The sequence below is a fragment of the Ascaphus truei genome, chromosome 6 (genome assembly GCF_040206685.1).
Source record: "Ascaphus truei isolate aAscTru1 chromosome 6, aAscTru1.hap1, whole genome shotgun sequence".
Classification (NCBI taxonomy): domain Eukaryota; kingdom Metazoa; phylum Chordata; class Amphibia; order Anura; family Ascaphidae; genus Ascaphus; species Ascaphus truei.
The window spans coordinates 87,602,217-87,621,331 of record NC_134488.1 but is presented as its reverse complement, the minus strand read 5'-3'; the positions used below and the strand labels follow the sequence as shown (position 1 = coordinate 87,621,331).

At 42.6% G+C, this 19,115-nt stretch overlaps 1 protein-coding gene across 8 annotated transcripts in view; it reads right to left on the bottom strand.

Annotated features, from left to right (window-relative positions):
- CAMTA1 (calmodulin binding transcription activator 1) overlaps positions 1-19,115 on the bottom strand; it is a 1,668,879-nt gene that overhangs the window by 515,028 nt on the left and 1,134,736 nt on the right. The gene's annotated exons all lie outside the window — the stretch shown is intronic.

Below are 19,115 nucleotides of genomic sequence, written 5' to 3'. Positions count from 1 at the left end.
TTGTCAGGGTCACGGCTGGCCGTGCTGTGAGGCCTGACAAGAAGGCATAGTATTTGTGCAGCACGTTTGCTGTACGCACCCAGCAGGTTGCAGTGCGTTGCTGCAGGCGCTGCTAGTTATCAGTTAGTCAGGACTGGGAAGAGTTAGGGGAGCGGAGCAGGCTATTAACCCCTTAGGTCCCAGAGAGGCCCTCACTCCCCAGTTTGTGGTGCTACAGGGACAGGCCCTAGGTTAGGGATCCTGTCACAGTAGCGCTCGAGTTAGATAGGGACACAGCGGACGCTGTGTTTCCCTTGAAGAGGTTCGGGCTCAGTCGGGGCCCACAGAGACTATCTCCAGGGTGGGATCGCCCCTGGGGTCCGCGTGCAAGCAACCAGCTTGGGATCAGACGGAATCACCGAGCGACAGATCCATTGCGAAGCCGTTGCTGATCCGAGCACTGGAGTGCTCGGGCAGGTACATTAAAGCCACAAGTGCACCAACTGGCCATTAGCTTTAATAGTGACTGCGTAGTCACCCATATTCTCTCTCTCTGCAAGAGTGTGGGACATTGGGTGGGGATCCTATGGACACGGGGTGGGATCATCCGGTGTTGGGGAAGCGTCCTGCGCGACGCCGTAGTCAGTGTCGCCTCTAGAGAGGGACACCTGTTATTTTATGTTGACAGTATTTATGTGGTATACTGTTTCCTAAGTAAACGTTATTGGTTACCATACTTAAGGTGTGCGAGTATTTGTATGTGTCCTGCGAAGAACAATTCCTGCTCTGCTGGGAACCATCGCAGGTGGAGGCGCTGCACCGAGTACAAGGTTACTCCTAATATAATTGCCCCAGGTTCCCCGTGGCGGAAGCTCAGCCCTCCTGTGAGCCAAGCAGGTAAAGCACCACACCTGGTAACACTGTATGTTCTCCGCACCCACACTATATCTGCGATTGGGTGGGGGAATACCCGTTACACAAGCAATCAAACTTATACACAGTTTATTACCAGATTGTGTGAGATCAATGATCTGCAACCTACAGTTTGTACTTAATTACATAGCATGACAGGATTATCCTCATTTTGTCAGCTAAACCAGCCTTGCCAGCTGACAGGTTTTTCTTAGGCCCAGGATTGAAATCTTTACCTGGGCCCTGGGAAATTAGTTTGCTGAGCAGGAAAAAGAGGGGGAGGGGAACCGTTTGTTGAGCAGGGGGATGAAGGGTTGCGTTTGGTAAGTGGGGACTGGGACTGGAGCCCCAGAAGGGGAGCGCGGAACCGTAAGCCCGGCAGAGAAAGGGACCAAAATGGCCAACAAGAAGTTGGGCCCAACATCTGGGCCCCACCTGATGGGCCCCCACTCCTCTGCTGGCTTAGGGTTCCAGTTCTCCACCTCCTGTCAGCAGCTGTGAAGGCAGCAATATTTCATACAGTAGATGATATCCTCCAAAACAAAACTAAATCTAAAATGCATAAAATACATTTGTATTTTAGTCTACAATGCATGTATCAAAGGCTTTCTCTCTGTTCTACATCTAGTCCCAAGTTACAACCAATTAAAAACATACCAAGAATGAGTACGTGATTTAAAATGTCTGTCTGTTGCTCAGCACTACAGCCATGTTTTTCATTCCAATTGCAGAAAATAATGCGAGTCATATGTTGCTGTACAGCCATTCTGGTGGGCTGAAACTGCAGAAATCGAAGAGAGCGATTGCCCGTTAAATGTTTCCCCCAATAAAACACTTTGGGGACTATATATAATGAGATGCATAATATTCTGCATCAGCATGTGTCATTTATTTCCTTTTTATGTACACCAAAATTATCTGCTGCATATGACTTGGGCATATGCTCTGCTGACATACAATTTGTTTCAAATGTAAGATCTTTATTTTTTAAGTTTAGTACATTTGGCAGAAATGCAACAAACATTTGTTTTCATTTGATCCCTGTCCTGAGACACACTTTTTGGGAGAATGTACTGTATGTGTAATGCTCTATTACCGTCAAAAACGATTTGCATGGTGGTTTCTAGTTTCACCTTCACTGCTAACCGAGATAGTACTGTAGTGCCACCGACCCCTACATAGAAGGAGGGGCAAAACTCACCCAAACACAAGAAATACACACAAGACCACAACCTAAGTGTAGTCATTTTAATTTAGAAAAGGAATTTACATTTGATTAAAAATTAGATGTGAACATTTTGTTAGAATAGTATCACCTAAAACTCTTGCTGCGTTTCAACTATTAGTCTATTTCCTTATACATAATAACATATTTTGTCAACAAATTTACTGTGTATAAAGTTTCTAAAATGTCCCCATGCAGTATAACAGCTCCAAACCAGTAAGTGTCACATCTCTCAGAAGGCAGTTCTAAAACCTACAGTAATCCAACACATGGATGTGTAAAGTATTTGTTATATCAGTACATTTCTACTTCATTTATTTGTTTACCTAGTCAGGACTTACTAATGTAGAACTGGTGGTACTGGTGACTGGTGGCCCTGGTGACTGGTGGCCCTGGTGACTTGCTGGATTAGTGATTTGTGGAGTTTGTATCTACTCTCTTGTTACCTTCAATGATAAATGGTCTTATTGGGCGATATTTAAATACCAATTTTATGAGCCCTTTACCCTTTATGAGCCCTTGTATGAGTTATTGGGGTGTTTGTATGTAGATCTCTCCAAGTTAGAAGAATGGATTCCTTGATACAGCCTACTAGTACGGTCTCCTTGGGTTAAGGATTGGCTCCCAGGATGCAACGAACTAGTGCACTAGCTGACACCATTTCTCTGTCCCACTGGATCTTTACATGATGTCACTATGTCAGCAATGATATAAGTAGTTGTAGGATCACTCACAATTCGAATGATGAAAACTTCCACAATGTTTTCAGTAATATCAGTGAAGAAACAGATGAGCGGCACTGCAGCGGTCTTGTGCAAATGGTGAAAATGTTATTTAAAATAGATTGAACTGAAACGTTGATCTATTTTACATAATTTTTTCACCATTTGTACAAGACTGCTGGAGTGCCGCTCATCTGCTTATTCCCTACAGCAGTCATGTCATGAAAATCTACTGATGCATGTACAATACAGATGTAGCAAATGTTATTGCACCCACTCATAATATTGTGTTGTAAATCAGAATTTCATAGATTTAACATTGGATTCAATTGTATTGACAATGCAGTCAATGCTCCCCTTCCCCTAGAATGCGCGATGGAGGACCACCCTTTTCCTGCACTGGCCGACTTCGCCTCTGCTACCAATCTCTGCTGCTCATCTTACACTATGGACCCCCTCCGGAAGCCCACTGAGCTTAGGCCCACCCAGGCAAGAAAAATGAAATCCATTTTTGGACATTACGTATGTATTCAGAGTCATCTGTTTACTACCCTTTCATTTGAAATATGAAAAATAATTAAATTAGTAGTCTACTTTAGGTGCTGAGCTTTGATGCATTGTATGAAATAAAATCATTATCCCAACTGCAGTAAATCTTTTTCTTCATACAGTAATTGTAAAATAATGATGTTATCCTCCACAAAATTAATATTCATCATATTTTCTGTTACCAACAAAAATAATAAAAGGTTTAGTGTTCTTGATATATTTATGAAGCTGGATTTCTAGCGAGTTTAGACACATTCATGTACAATTCTACTTATTTGCTCATTGCAAACCCACACCTTTATTGGTATGTGTATAATAACAAATCATATTTTTGCAGTGTGCATTAAATAACTTATTTGGCCAAAACACATTGTTAATTTTTTCCTTTGCTATTTACACATGCTACTTAGGATTCAGTTCTTTTTGGGTCCGGATTAGAGTTTGAGTAATCTCATGATTTGTATGGTAGAATAATGATAAAAGAACAACTTTATTTATATTGCACATTTCTCCCAAAGGGACTCAAAGCGCCTTACAGGTAGGAAAAAAGAAAAACATTTACAATTATAGAAGAAAAAAAAATACAATATAGAAATATAGTATGCAACAAAATACAGAATGGAAAGTTCAGTATTAAATGCAGCACTAGTGGGGGTTGAATTGCCAACGTGGGTGCATGTTGGACTACATGAGTAGAGATGGGTGAATGTGGCAAAGTTTGATCCGTGAAGTATTGGACAAACATTTATAAATCTGCACTAACCCGCGTAAGTTTGTTTAATGTTTTGTGATTCAAAAAATGAGCGAAACAATGTGAAAAACACCTGATGTTTGAACATCAAGCGTCGATCAAGTCAGGGCATGCGCGATTGCCAGTGCAACTGGTGCATTGTCAGTTTCGGTGGGGAGGTGGTAAAAATTAAGCAAGACGGAGGTGAATGTTTGGCCAGGTTGTTTGCCACGGCAGGTTGTTTGGCCTGGGAGACAGAGTGGGCGGGACATTGCTTGGGCCGGGAGGGAGAATGGGTTGGCCGTTGTTTGAGCCAGGAGGGTGGGCAGGATGTTGTTTGCTCCCAGAGGAAGGGTCGACGGAACATTGTTTGGGCTGGGCAGGCGTTTGGACCGGATGGGAGGGACATTGTTTGGGGGGTGCAGCAGTCAGTCTTTGCACAGGCCGACAAAATTCATAGTGCTTAGGGCTGTCCAAAAATCACAGACAATACCAAGCTTCCACATGCAATCAGCATCTGGGAACCCCGAGCTTAAGGCCAATTGGCTGACCCAACTGCTGTCTTTTTGTCATCATGTCAAGACTATCACCTCTGTCTTATGAATATTCAACCTGGGTGGCACTCATCCAGTCTAGGAGCTCAGCTGGACATTTATTGAGAACCATCTAGTCTTTAGTATGTGGTGAAAAGGACAAGTAAATCTGCCTGGCAGTGATAATGCAGGTTATACTATCTGATTATGTCACCCAGTGGTAACATATACACTGCAAAAACCATGGGAGTTAAGACAGAGCCCTTTGGCACTTCACATGAAAAGAGCATACTGTACTCCTCAAGATACTCTCTGTGACCTGCCAGTTAAAAAAGATGTAAACCACCTGAATACTGTGCCACACAACTCACAGCAATAACTTCAGGAGCTCCATTAAAATGCCATTGTCAATGGTATCAAATGCTGCAGAAGGTAGACTAGGACCTCTATCTTGTGCCACCACAAAATAATAAGGCACCCAAAACCTTAATTCTGACTGTAATATATCATAAATATCATGGGCCCCTATTTGGTGTGCAACCACTTTCTCAATCACTTTCCTTAGAAAGGAAGGTTTGATATGGTTCTGTAGTTAGACAAAAAGTCCAGGTCCAATGAAGGCTTTTTCTGAAGAGGTCAAAGATTTCATCTGTAAATGGGGTTATGGAAGGATCTCCACCTGCAAAGAGCACCATATATAACACGTGTTCACATTAAATGGTAACATGACAAATTAAATATGATATTTGTTATTTGAAGTTGGTTGTGAAATATTTATGGATATTACATACTTAATGAAGGAGAACTACCTCAACATTTTAAAAGGAGTTGTGCCATTTAAATGAATAGGGTGTATGAGTTAATGAATACTGTACCAAGCTTAAAGACAGTATACTCTCCAATTTAAAAAAAAATGTATTTTATTAGTTTTTAAGTCAGCTAATAATTGTGTGTGTTTAATGCATCAAGAAAGGCCTTAATATCAAAGAAATAATAATCACAGGGAGTCATCCCAATTAATGCACTTTTTGATTTTCTCCTGTGAGCTATCAGACTGTAGACTGTCCACAAAATGTCTGTAAATATAATGTATAACCTCTTCATTTAATGCAACCATGTATTGTCATCATAACTGTGCCCAGGACATACTTGAAAACGAAAGGTAACTCTCAATGTATTTATTTATACAATGTTTTACCAGGAATTATAGGCTAAAGCAGTAAAATTCAGGGCATTATTGAAAGCCCTGCTCTCTGATTGGTTAAAATTCATGGCATTATCCAATCAGTAATGCCCGGAATTTAAGCAGCTTGCAATGTGTAATTTTCAATGTGTATATTTCCAGCCAATCAGCTTTCAGAACAGCTGAGACAGGGCAGGGGATTGGTCAAAATGAAGTAGCAGCTCTGAGACAGGGCAGGGGATTGGTCATGAAGTATCAGCCACGGGTTGACTCCTCCCCCTCCCGAGCTGACTGAGATTTTCTGAGCAGATTCAGTTGAATTGTGGGGGGGGAGAGTCTGCAAAGTTTAGTAAGTGGCTGCATTTGTGTGTGTGTGTGTGTGTGTGTGTCAGTAGCAGTGTTTATGGGTATAGCAGCAGCAGTGTATGTTGTGTTGTGCAGCAGCAGAGTTTGTGTGTGTAGAGCTGCTGTGTTGTGTGTGTAGAGCTGCTGTGTTGTATGTGTGTGTAGAGCTGCTGTGTGTGTGTGTGTGTGTGTGTGTGTGTGTGTGTGTGTGTGTGTGTGTGTGTAGAGCTGCTGTGTGTGTGTGTGTGTGTGTGTGTAGAGCCGCTGTGTTTTATGTGTGCCTGCGTGTGTGTGTGTGTAGAGCTGCTGTTTTGTGTGTGTGTAGAGCTCCTGTGTTGTGTGTGTGTGTGCAGAGCTGCTGTTTTTGTGTGTGTGTGTGTGTGTGCAGAGCTGCTCTGTTGTGTGTGTGTGTGTAGCACTGCTGTGGTGTGTTTGTTTAGAGCTGCTGTGGTGTGTGTGTAGCGCTGCTGTGTTGTGTGTGTGTGTGCAGAGCTGCTGTTTTTGTGTGTGTGTGTGTGTGTGCAGAGCTGCTCTGTTGTGTGTGTGTGTGTGTAGCACTGCTGTGGTGTGTGTGTGTAGAGCTGCTGTGTTGTGTGTGTGTGTGTAGAGCTTCTGTGTTTTGTGTGTGTGTGTTGTGTGTGTGTGTGTGTAGAACTGCTGTGTTGTGTGCGTGTGCGTGTGTGTGTGTGTGTGTGTGTGTGTGTGTGTGTGTGTGTGTGTGTGTAGAGCTGCTGTGTTGTGTTGTGAGTGTAGAGGTGCTGTGTTGTGTGTGTAGAGCTCCAGTGTTTGTGCGGTGTGCTTGTGCGTGTACAGCTGCTGTGTGTGTGTGTAGAGGTGCAGTGTTGTGTGTGTAGCCCTCTTTCTTACACTCTAGAGTGACTACGGGTACTGCACACACCTGTTGGCTAAAGATGATCTGGGCCTCCGCTAGCTGGGAGGCTGGGGTAAGAGTTATCTTATTGGCAGCGCCTCCACTTACCCAGGATCCCCATTGCATAAGATTCCCCTGGGTAAGAACAATAGCAACACACATATGATTGGAACTGTTTACTGTAAAGTATGGATAAACCCTTATCGCATAGCCATGGCAAGAACACATATAACACATCAATCAACCGCTTATACTCTAACACTAGTGGCTCGGCCACTCTCATAAGGAGAAATGTCACTGTCCCATCACCGCGTGCCCCCACATCATGTCCATGTAACTGTATTATGTATATAGGCTCAGTCCTTTGGCCACTCCACGTAGTGTCCCCAAAGAGTGTTTTAAGGCCTGATCAACGCCTGTTGACCGGTGTTGGTGCACTTTAGTAAATACCTTCCGGTCACTGCGGTGACCAGTAACAACTTCAAAAAAGATCCGCCGATCCAGCGCAGTCTCTCCGATTTCACGATGCACAGCAGCCTGGTCCCAGACGACTAGCACCAACCTCCACTCCGCACGCTTTGTCCCCATCTGCTATACAGTAAGGGCTGATGTAGCTAATCACTACAGGGCGTCCCTGCAGCACCACAATCTACTGTGACTCCGGGAATATCCTGGGGCCTACGGGGAAGATCTAACCTATGCAGGTGAGTCACGGACCCCCTGCACCCACACTACCTCTTCCCTTGCTCCTCCGGTGCCCTCTGGCTAGCGTGGTCTCTCCCCCACGCTTCCCTTTCCTGCCCCTGCGATCCTGGCCCTCCTATTCGCTCCCTGGCGTCAGGTGACTTCGCTAAGGCCCCTGGGAGTTGTAGTTACTGGCTGAGCCTCTTCCTTATTGGACAACCGTTCGCGTGCTTGCACTGCGCATGCGCGACCTCTCGCCGCTCTGACAGTGCTCCTAACTATTACACAACAACATGGCGGCGCCTTATGCTGTCGGGCCGCCGTGGAACCTTCCAAACACTAAACCTAGAAACACACTGCAGCGAAGAGAAGCAAGCTAAGACATCCCTACATGTGTGTGATAGCAGTTTGTGTGTGTGTGGATCTGCTGTGTGTGTGTAGAGCTGCTGTGGTGTGTGTGTGTGTGTGTGTGTGTGCGTACACAGAGGGGGCGGCAGTGTGTGGATATAGATATCTGCAGTGTAAGCGTATATAGAGGTGGTTTCATGTATTTACCATTTTATTTTAATTAAAAAATCTATATAACTACACAAAAGTGTCTATTATTTATGAAACAAGCCTACATTTAGCCTATAATAGTAATAATCCACGAAGAACAGGGCATTACTGGCCAGTAGTGCCCTGGCTGGGTTAAAGTCCCTCGGCTTTGCCTCGGGCCTTCAACTCTTCCAGCCAGGGCATTATTGGCCAGTAATGCCCTGTTCTTCTGGGATTATTACTTAAATAATACATGTTCAGTGTTCTGGAGGCTCTGCTATTCAGCTGCCATATTCTGTGATGTCATTTATGACTACAGTACCTGTGAAAGGAACCATTTGGTAACAGCAGGAGTGAGTGTTTAAAAGGTGTAATTTTAACACAATATTTTCATTTCAGACTGATTTTCTTTAGCAGGGATGTACCCTAGAATTCTGCTAAATAATTATGTTACATTATATATTTCTGTTATTAATTAGGAGCATTACATTATGTCTAATTACATTGATATTTATGAACCGTAGCACTTCCTATAACATGCAACTGTAACCAACGTTATTGCAACTGGTGGGGCGCTGTAGCCAGACATATGGAATGCACCAGTGTGAGAAACGTACATTGTTATGACTCAGACGCGGGCAAAAGGGGGTGGGGCATAAATAATGTGTTAATTCACCTGCAGGAGTGGATCTGAGGTGCAATTGTATTGAATTGTATTGTATGTCTTTATTTATATAGCGCCAAAAGTGTACTCAGCGCTTCACAAAGAATACAGTACAGGGAATTATAATTATACAATAAGTGCAGCAAAATCAGACAATAGGAAAGGAAATCCCTGCCCCGAAGAGCTTACAATCTAAGGGGTTTAATGGGAAACTTACAGAGAAAGCAGGTGAGGGAATAAGTGCTGTAGATGGCAGTGCTTGGTCACAATGGGTGGTAGGAGTGACTGAGTGTGGGACATTAGCCATGAGGGCAGGCTATTGGGATGCTTGATTTGTGGGGTAAAATTTAAGGAAGGTCAGTGTTAAATGAAAAGGTTAACACCATTTACAGGGGAAGAGGTGGCAGGGAGGCATGAGTGAGATCAGGTGTATATGTCTGGCTTCAGGCTTAGGGAAGATCCCCAGCAGCAGGAAGGAGTAGATAGAGGGTGTGAATAGAGGATTTGTGTGGGTGTTTTTTATTGAGGGGTAAGGAAGTTGTTGGGAGAGATGTGTATAAATAATGGTGCAGTGGGGAGTTGAGATGGTGTAGAGAACAGAAATGCTCACAAAGGAGTGAGGAAACAGTAAACAGAAAAAGAAATAGGGAGGGCATAGTGAGATGCAGGAGGAGAGAGTTCCAAGGTATTAACACTGACTGGGTGTGTACTGTATATGACATGACTGGGCTGCAGCAAGGCAGCAGTCTGTTCCACTTTTATCTTTAAAATACTTAAAAAATAAAGAAATAAATAGAGAACAGGAACCTACGGAGGTAATTATCTCGGGAAGCAGGGGTTCACCAGAGCTGAAATTCATGGGGTCCAGAGACCCCCTGCTTGTAAATAAAATGTTAAAAAAAAAAAAAAGTGCGTGGATTGCCGCTTTAAATGTTTGAGGGGTATTCTGCCCTTAGCATATTTTTGGCATGTTTTCCTCTTAGGAAGAACAATAGTTTAGCCCTTAAATATTAATATACATAATGTGATTTGAAACCAGACATTTTAAAGATTAAAAAAAACTGTGATAACTTGCTTTTCTGCATTATCTTTGAACAATATTTGAAATAATGTAGCATAATAAAAGTAAAGTAACATGAATTGCAGGAGCGTGAGCCAATGGATGGTGGATCGTTTCCACTGGACACAAAAATAAATAAATATATATATATATTTATTTATGTACAAATTCATTTTTTGGATTTTCAAGATTTATATATTTGCTTTAAATGATGATATTATTTAACAATGAACATTTATTGTTGTTTCCTAAACTAAATTGTTTTAGAAATCTCCCTTATTATTATCATATTTTATTTGTATGACATCAACATATTGTGGGAGGCAGGACAATAACAGTGAATGACAAAAGAGTACATATATGTTAATGAGGCAATCCAAGCAATTTTTTGGGTGAATTTTAACATAGGATTGAAGCAGGGGGTCTCCGGAGCTGAACTCAGCTGAACATTAATTTCAGCTCGGGGGACCCCCTGGTTCCGGAGATACAGACCTCCAGAGGTAGTGCCAGTAGCCGCTCCAGCTTGTTAGCAGGATTGACGTAATGGCGGAGTTTCAAAGCTCCCGCGTCCTGTGAACCAATAAGGAGCCGTGACATCATCAGGTTCGGCTTCCTATTGGTCCACGTGATGTGGGAGCTTTAAACTTTGCTGAGAAGCCGGCACCCCCTTTGGAGGTCTGTATCTCGGGAAGCAGGGGGTCCCCGGAGCTGAAATTAATGGGGTTGGGCTCCGGAGCCCAAGCTTCAATCCTGTGTAAAACAATAAGAAAATTAAAATGACTTGGATTTCTCCTTAAAGCGAAACTGAGACAGTAGGAAGCAGGTTTCTGCGTCAAGGAGCTTACAATCTAAAATTAAAGTTTGCGAGCGCAATAGGCAAAAATAAACGAAGAGGAAGAAAACTATGGGAATAACTAAATTAAATATAAGAAAACAGTAAGATGGTAATAAAACCAATCAATCAGATCTTTCAATTGTATTAGATACACGTTTTCAGTAAGGAAATACCATGCAATAACTTGGTTTTCCTTAGATAATTGTGATAATGAAGCATTAACATTCATAGTACGGTATACAGCATGTGACCAATATACAGTAGATACTCTCACTTTATTACCATAATCATTATAGCAGCCTGGTAATACTGGAACTATGTTATTCTACTGTGGACTTCAGATTGAATTTGCTTTTGTAAATATGCATTTTCATTTAGAGACCTATGTTAAATTATTAACGTTATTATTTATGAAATCATCAAGTTGTAAAAAAAGCCAGTACAAAAACCAATTACTTGTATATTCACATAATAATTATATGTTATAATAGTTTTGCTAAACTGTAGCACAGCATTTCAACATCAGTTCTTGCATAGCTTGTTCCAAAAATATTTAAATAAATACACAGCATTTCAAAATTATGATTCTTGTCACTTGTTTTATGAATTTCAGTTTAATTAAGATATCAGTACCAAATAATCTGGTTTTTGTACTGCACTTCTTAATTATAACAGATGCTCAAAGTACTTTTTTTTTCTTTTTTCTTCAGTTCTTTTGCTTTATACCATATCAGAGAACATTAATTTCACTGTAGGACAATATGTTGCCGCCATGGATTTGAAAAGAAAAGGAGGAATCAAAGAAGAAAACAAATTGCCTTCCAAGTAAATATTGTGTCTCTTCCAATACACAGTGAACAGGGTTAAATTATGCTTTACAGACAGCGATCTAAACAAGGCCACATTCCTCCTGTCACCTTTTGTTAAGTTGTCTGTCTTTCAGTACTGACGGCGTTAATGCTGTGTGTGCAAGTTTTGGAGGAACAAGTGTCACTAAATACATTTTTAATGAGATTCCTTAGAGGAAAAGAACAGCAGTCTAACATCAAGAGGCATTGAGGGCTGAATTCATTCTTTGTGCCTCAGTAGGGAACTTCTGCAATTCATTACTGCTCAGTGCCTCCTATGTGTATCTCCTCTGAAAAAAGAGGCCGTGCACATCAGAATGGAAAGGAATTCTCCCTTAAAGATACAGTAGTTCTCATCCATAAACAAAGCAGCTTCCGAAGTAATACATACCTAGGACATAAAAGCAAGATCCCCTCCGGTGGGAAGGGGGAGATCCCGAGTCCTCAAGCCACAACAAAATCACAATGACATCCACAGCCCCAATAAAAATCTGCTCACTGAATGTTAAGGGGCTCCAAAATAATAGAAAACGGAGACTTGCACTCAACGATATGAAAAAAACAGGGGGAGACATCATATTCCTACAGGAGACCCACTTCACATCACAGGACCCCCCAAATTTATTCAAAAAAATATTCCCGACCTGCTTTTTTGCATCATTTAGTAGTAAGAAGAGGGGTGTGGCTATCCTTATCAGACAAGGCACCCCATTTAATCATGTCAGAACAACAATGGACCCAGAGGGTAGATTCCTAATGGTATATGGCTCCCTAGCGGGCTCGGCAATCGTCCTGATCAATGTATACGCCCCAAACGAGAACCAAACAGAGTTTTTACAAGCTGTTCTCGAGGGTGTTGACCCGGGATATCTGTCATCGATGATAGTGGGAGGAGACTTCAATATGGTCTTAAACCCTACCGAGGACAGATCAACCAACATGGGCCCCCCCCGCAAAACCCACTCCCAGATCAAGGGGAAAAGGTTCAGGGAAATCATGAGCGAATTCTCACTGGTGGATGTCTGGAGAACCCAACATCAGGGCCAGAGAGACTACACATTCTACTCAGCACCTCACCAGACTTACTCTCGAATAGACCACATCTTGACCACCAAAAATGTGATGGCGGCAGCCATAGAATCAGACATTGGCTCAATCACATGGTCAGACCATGCCCCGGTCACCTTGACTCTGTCAGTCCCCTTTGAAAAAACAACAACGTACACCTGGAGACTGAACGACTCACTACTAAATCACCCAGAGATCGAGAGAGAAGTCAGATCCTCACTTAAGGACTATTTCTCCCTCAATATGGGAACAGTCTCCTCTCCAGCAATCCTATGGGAAGCCCATAAGGCAACTATCAGAGGGAAATTTATTTCCATCGCATCCCACAGGAAAAAAGCCCGCCAAGCGCTAATCAAAGAACTCACAGAAAACATAAAAGCAATAGAGCTAGCTCATAAAGCACATCCCTCAAAAAAAATATACAAGTCATTAATAGATGCTAGAACAAAGCTTAGACAAACCCAGCTGGAGGACGTTGAAAAGGCCCTCAAATGGACCAAACAACTATACTATGACAAAGGCAACAAAGCTGACAGACTCTTAGCTAGTAAATTAAGAGGGATACAAAAAAGATCCCAAATAACGGCGATCAAGAGTAGGTCTGGTGAGATTCAATATAGTGAAAGCAAGATTGCAGCGGAATTCACAAGATATTACACAGAACTATACAACTTAAGAGCTAAAAACGGCCGACCTGTACCGATAGCGTCAGAATCTATAACTCAATATTTAAATAAATGCCAACTCCCCTCACTGACGGAGGAGGAAAACACAGTCCTCAATGCTGAGATATCAAAAGAGGAACTGGAAGAGGCGGTCAAATCACTAAAGCTTACTAAGTCTCCTGGCCCTGACGGTTTCACAAATATTTACTATAAAAGGTTCTTGCCAACCCTATCCACGCATCTACTAAAAATATTCAATTATTTTATGGAAGGGAATCAAATCCCCCCAACAATGTCTCTAGCCAATTTGGCTATAATACATAAGGATGGCAGAGACCCGATGCAATGTGGAAGCTACCGTCCAATCTCCCTCCTCAATAGTGATCTCAAACTATATAGCAAAATTTTGGCAAATAGGCTAAACCCAATATTACCGAGGTTAATTAATATCGACCAAGTAGGATTTGTCGCAGGGAGACAAGCCTCAGACAATACCCGAAAAATAATTAATATCATTGACCATGTTCACCTCACAGGCACCAAAGCACTTCTGTTAAGCCTGGACGCAGAGAAGGCGTTCGATAGAATAAACTGGCAATTTTTGGACCAGACTATGCGCAAATTTGGCTTTAAAGACGCATACTTAGAGGGGGTCCGTAGATTATATCAAAACCCGTCAGCCACAGTGAAACTACCAGGGGGCAATAACCACAGATTCGAGATAACAAATGGGACTCGACAGGGATGCCCCCTATCTCCTCTCCTCTTTGCGCTAACGATAGAACCACTAGCATCAGCAATACGACTCAATACGGACATCCAAGGAATAGAAATTGGAAACAGGCAGCATAAAATCTCCCTATTCGCGGATGATGTCATACTAACCCTTTCCAAACCCCAAATCTCCCTACCCAACCTTCAAAAAGAACTCCGGGATTTTGGAAAAATCTCAGGATACAAAATAAACAATGATAAGTCAGAAGCCCTAAATCTAAGTCTGCCAGAGCCAGAGGTGAAACTCCTCAAACTAAACTTCAATTACCGTTGGAGCTCCTCCTGTATCAAATACTTGGGGGTTAAGATATCGAGGAACTACCAATCCCTATACCAACATAACTATCCGACCTTATTCCATAAAATCAAACAAGATTTAGAAAAATGGGGAGGTTATCAAATATCATGGATCGGGAGAATGGTCTCGGTTAAAATGAACATACTCCCTAGATTACTATACTACTTCCAGACTCTCCCGGTCCACATCCCTGGCTCGGAATTAAAAAATATCCAAAAACTAATCTTCCACTTTATTTGGCAAGGTAAAAAACCTAGAGTCCCTAGAACAGTTCTCTTGGCCTCAAGGGGGAGAGGAGGACTGGGAGTCCCAGACATCACAAAATACTACCTAGCCGCCCAACTGCGACAGGTAGTAGTCTGGAACGCAAACCCAAACCAATATTGTTGGCTGGATATTGAAACACAATATGCCGGAACACCTTCACTGCCGGCTTGCCTTTGGTCCCTGAGCAAGGAGGACATGCAGAATAGCAAATTTAAACTAGGCCCAATGAGACACACATGGGAGACCTGGACGAAAAGCAAACTCAAGTACAAGCTCACAACACCACAATCTCAACTTATACCGATTCACAAAAATCCGAAATTCCCACCTGGCTGTGAGCCCAGACAATTTGACCAATTTCAAACCAAAAACATCAAGGTGATTGCCGACCTCTTGAGCTTCGGGGAGTTCCTGAGCTATCAAAACATACAAGCCAAATATGGAATAATAGGACTGAACGTGTTCAAGTATTTACAAATTCGACACTTTATCCAAACAATATTACCAACATTGAAATTTCCCCCTCTCACAGGTTTCGAGCGGCTCTGCAGAGAAACAGCTCACCAGAAAGGTCTAATAACACAAATATGCGCGGAGCTAGAGAGGGGCACAGAAGCCCCCACACATGACTATATGCTGCATTGGGCAGCAGAATTGGACATAGTTATAGACCGAGAGGACTGGGAAAGTATTTGGGAAAATGCCTCAGGAACTTCTATATGTACCACAATCAGAGAAAATATTTACAAAATAATGTTCCGCTGGTATCTTACCCCAGCCAGACTAAATCAAATCTACCCCCTGGCATCCGATCTATGCTGGAGAGGCTGCGGTCAAAAGGGGGACATGGCCCACATTTGGTGGACATGTCCGGAAATTCAAAAATACTGGGAAACGACACAAAAATTAATAGAGGAGGTCACAGACCTCACAATACCCATTGAACCGCTGACCTACCTGCTGGCCAGGCCACTAGACTATCTGGACCGGCCAACAGGAAAATTAGTCTCCTTTATTCTTACGGCGGCCAGATGTGCGGTGGCTGCCGCCTGGAAGAAAGTGTCTCCCCCCTCCAAACAAACAATAATAAAAAGGGTGCAAGAAGTAATGGACATGGAGAAATTGTCGGCTTTCCTTAAAAGGTCCTCTACCTCATTCACTAATATTTGGGATCCATGGTACACCCACATGGCGCTCCTAAGACGAAACACCCCTTAACAGATCAGGGACCCAATGGACACCAAGATCCAAACCAGAACTGCCAAGAAGCTAGGGAATAAGACCTTTCCCCATTACACCCTCCCCCCCTCCCCCACCCCCCCTCTCTTCTCTATCCCCTCTCTGTTTCCATGCTCGCGCCGCCCCGTTGGACCACATATGGTCAGGGAGACGCTGAGCCTTTCCTCTTCTCTTCCCAGTTAAGGAAAAAAAAAAAAAAAATGTGTATTAGACGGGCTTACTGTTTGTATTATCTATACCCTGTAATGTCATAACTGTCTAATAAAAAAAATTGAAACAAAAGATACAGTAGTTCTTATTTGTAACATAAGCAATAGTTGTTTCAATAAAGTGTAGCCGTGTCCCTTCTTACCTCCGGTGCCGGGGAGGGGGACGGTTGCGGTGTATGAGAGTGGCAGAGCTTCGCAGAGTACCCGGCAAGCGGGGGTCGCCATCTTGTAGTTCGCACATGTGCAATTGCAGGTGTTCGCATGCGCAGAGAAGCTAGAAGTTATGGTGGCCATTTTAGCTTCGCGCATGCGCAGTGGAGTCTTTGCGCATGGGCAGTCCCTAGAGTTGTGGTGGCCATCTTAGGAGAGGCGCCGCAAGGGACTACATGTCGCAGGAGCCTGAGGGACATGCAGGTAGAATGTTGACACAGGCACTTACTGGAGTTGCTGGAATTGTGGGCAGTTACTGGCAGTTGGAATAAGCGGAGAACCATTGAAATAGTTTCCAGGGAGCAGTGCTCCCTTGGACTAGGTCTAGGTTTGTCCCTTGGGTCCCAGCTAGGTCCTAAGTCCCCTTCTAGATTGTGGCGGCTATAGGAAAGACCCCAGACAGGGACACTACCCTTTAGCCTTATAGTATCAGGTGTAGCACCAGTGCAGAGACGCCATGCGGTGAGCTGCGGCCTGTGGTCTGGGATCAGACCACCGGCAACTCTAAACATTAAGTGATACCCTCCAGCTGGAGCCCCCTCAAGAGGCAGACGCCTATGAGGACCAGAGAGAGAGGATCATGCAGACGTCGTGGGATCAGACAGATTCTTTTTGCTCATTCAGCAGTACCTGGTTACAGGAGTGCCCAGGGAGTTAAAGTGCACCAACGGTCCACAGGGGTAGCACTATGCCCTACACTTGGGTGGGACTGACTCTCATTGGGGGAGGACACCAGGGGTATTGGTGCCATGCACTCTAGGTACTTTGGGGGGACACCCACCCTGTGTTATTATTGTTATTGTGATGTTAAATATATCTCTTAGTAAAGATAAGTCGTCATACCAGTGTCTGTGTATCTTTATTCATTGACTACATTGGTTACTGAGAAGGGTTATCCTGCAGCGCTGGGATCCCTCCCAGGAGGAGGCACTGCATACCGATATAACGCTATCACCCCAAGCTCCCAGTGGCGGAGGATTTGGCCTCCTGTACACTAAACAGGTAGTCAGCATGTTCCCTTAGTCACGGTGAAAGGGGGCTACACCAGGATAGCACATACAGCACTTCATAGGCATACTGTAAGTACATACACTACCTCAAAGAGACACCAATCTACTTTTTGATACCTGAGACACAGGGAATCACAGTGAGAGATGAGTTTTGAACCAGGTTGACAACTTCACAGAAAGTAAAAACGGCGCCTTAAGCCCGTGCAATAAGATGCAGCAAGTATGATTCCAGGAAAAAAGAAACCCCAATCCTTATATATAATCTACTATACTACTTTGATACTATTTGATAATAATGCCTAATGAATGTCCTTTTACTACCTGCTTTCAACTGTTTAATGTACTGTACAACCCTTTAATTTGAAAATGTACAATAATTATTGACTAGGACATTTTGAAAGGAGCTGCAGTATTTTTATCTACAAAAAGTATTTTTCACAAGTGTTGATAATGTGCTACTAAAGTGGACATCAAATATAAACAAATTAGGATGCGCTAAACAAACATTAAAAAGGTCTAAACTATATATAAAAATAAAATAATACATTTTATGCGCTGCATGAAAAAAGAACTGTTCCCAGTTCCAAACGATGATGTCTTCAGGAAAAGATTCAGCGAACCTCAAGTAAAAAAAGACAAAGAAAAAGAAGAAGAAAATAAAAAATAGTGAAGCACGTTCAAAAAAGCTTCCCAACAACTGCCATGGGTGAGATATGCACTTACATGCAAGTGCCTGTGTCCAGTGCCTAAAGTGGACATCACACTGTTCTTCTTTTTAGATGGACACAGTTTAAACAAGTGATGAAGCCACCTATCGAACTGAACATGCAAAAAGCTGTATTTTTGTTGTTGTGTGCAAGGTAATTAGGAATAGTGGGATCTCTGCGATTCCTAAAAAGGATTAATTACCAGATAACCTACAATCCATGTCATTAAATATATATGAAATACAACAGGGGTGCGCAAACTGGGGGGCGCGACACTGATTGCGGGGGCGCAGGAACTTAAATTAAGTGCCTGGGGAACAGCAAAGGCCTCTATAAACCTTACTTTACCTTTGCTCTGGCGGCTTCATAGACGCGTCGCCATGGCAACGCGGCATCAAATGATGCAGAACTGTCATGTGACGTGCGATAGTGACCCGTCGGCACTGTCACAGTTTATTGACTGGACCCATATAACTATAAGAAGAAAACAGAAGAATATGGCAAACAAGACAGCAGAAGAGAAGTGAAAATATCAAGGAAAATCCTTAGAAATAAAACCAGGTATAGCAATTCTATATTAAAACCTTTAATATGTACTGTAAGCAGTCTGTAATGTAAGATGAAGTATTTTATTATTAAAATACTGACAATACTAATACTACTTATAACAATTATGTTATTTATAGTTGCTTTCTGTTAGACAAATATATCTCACAAGAAATATATATATTATGTGCACTCATTTCAATATAATACCTATTTCTGTATAGTAAAAACAGAGTTATAAATGTATGTTCATCTGTGTCTGGAATACGTGAGTATTTCTCATGTGAGATCTACATTATTTCATCACACAATATTAATAAAAGTGGCCTTTGCTATTGTTTCCATAGTGATATGGCCATTAACTTGCAAAAATGCACATTGTATGTAAGTGTCTCCTCACTAAAGTGCACAGTGTTGTTATGGTAATATTATCAGTAAATCATTG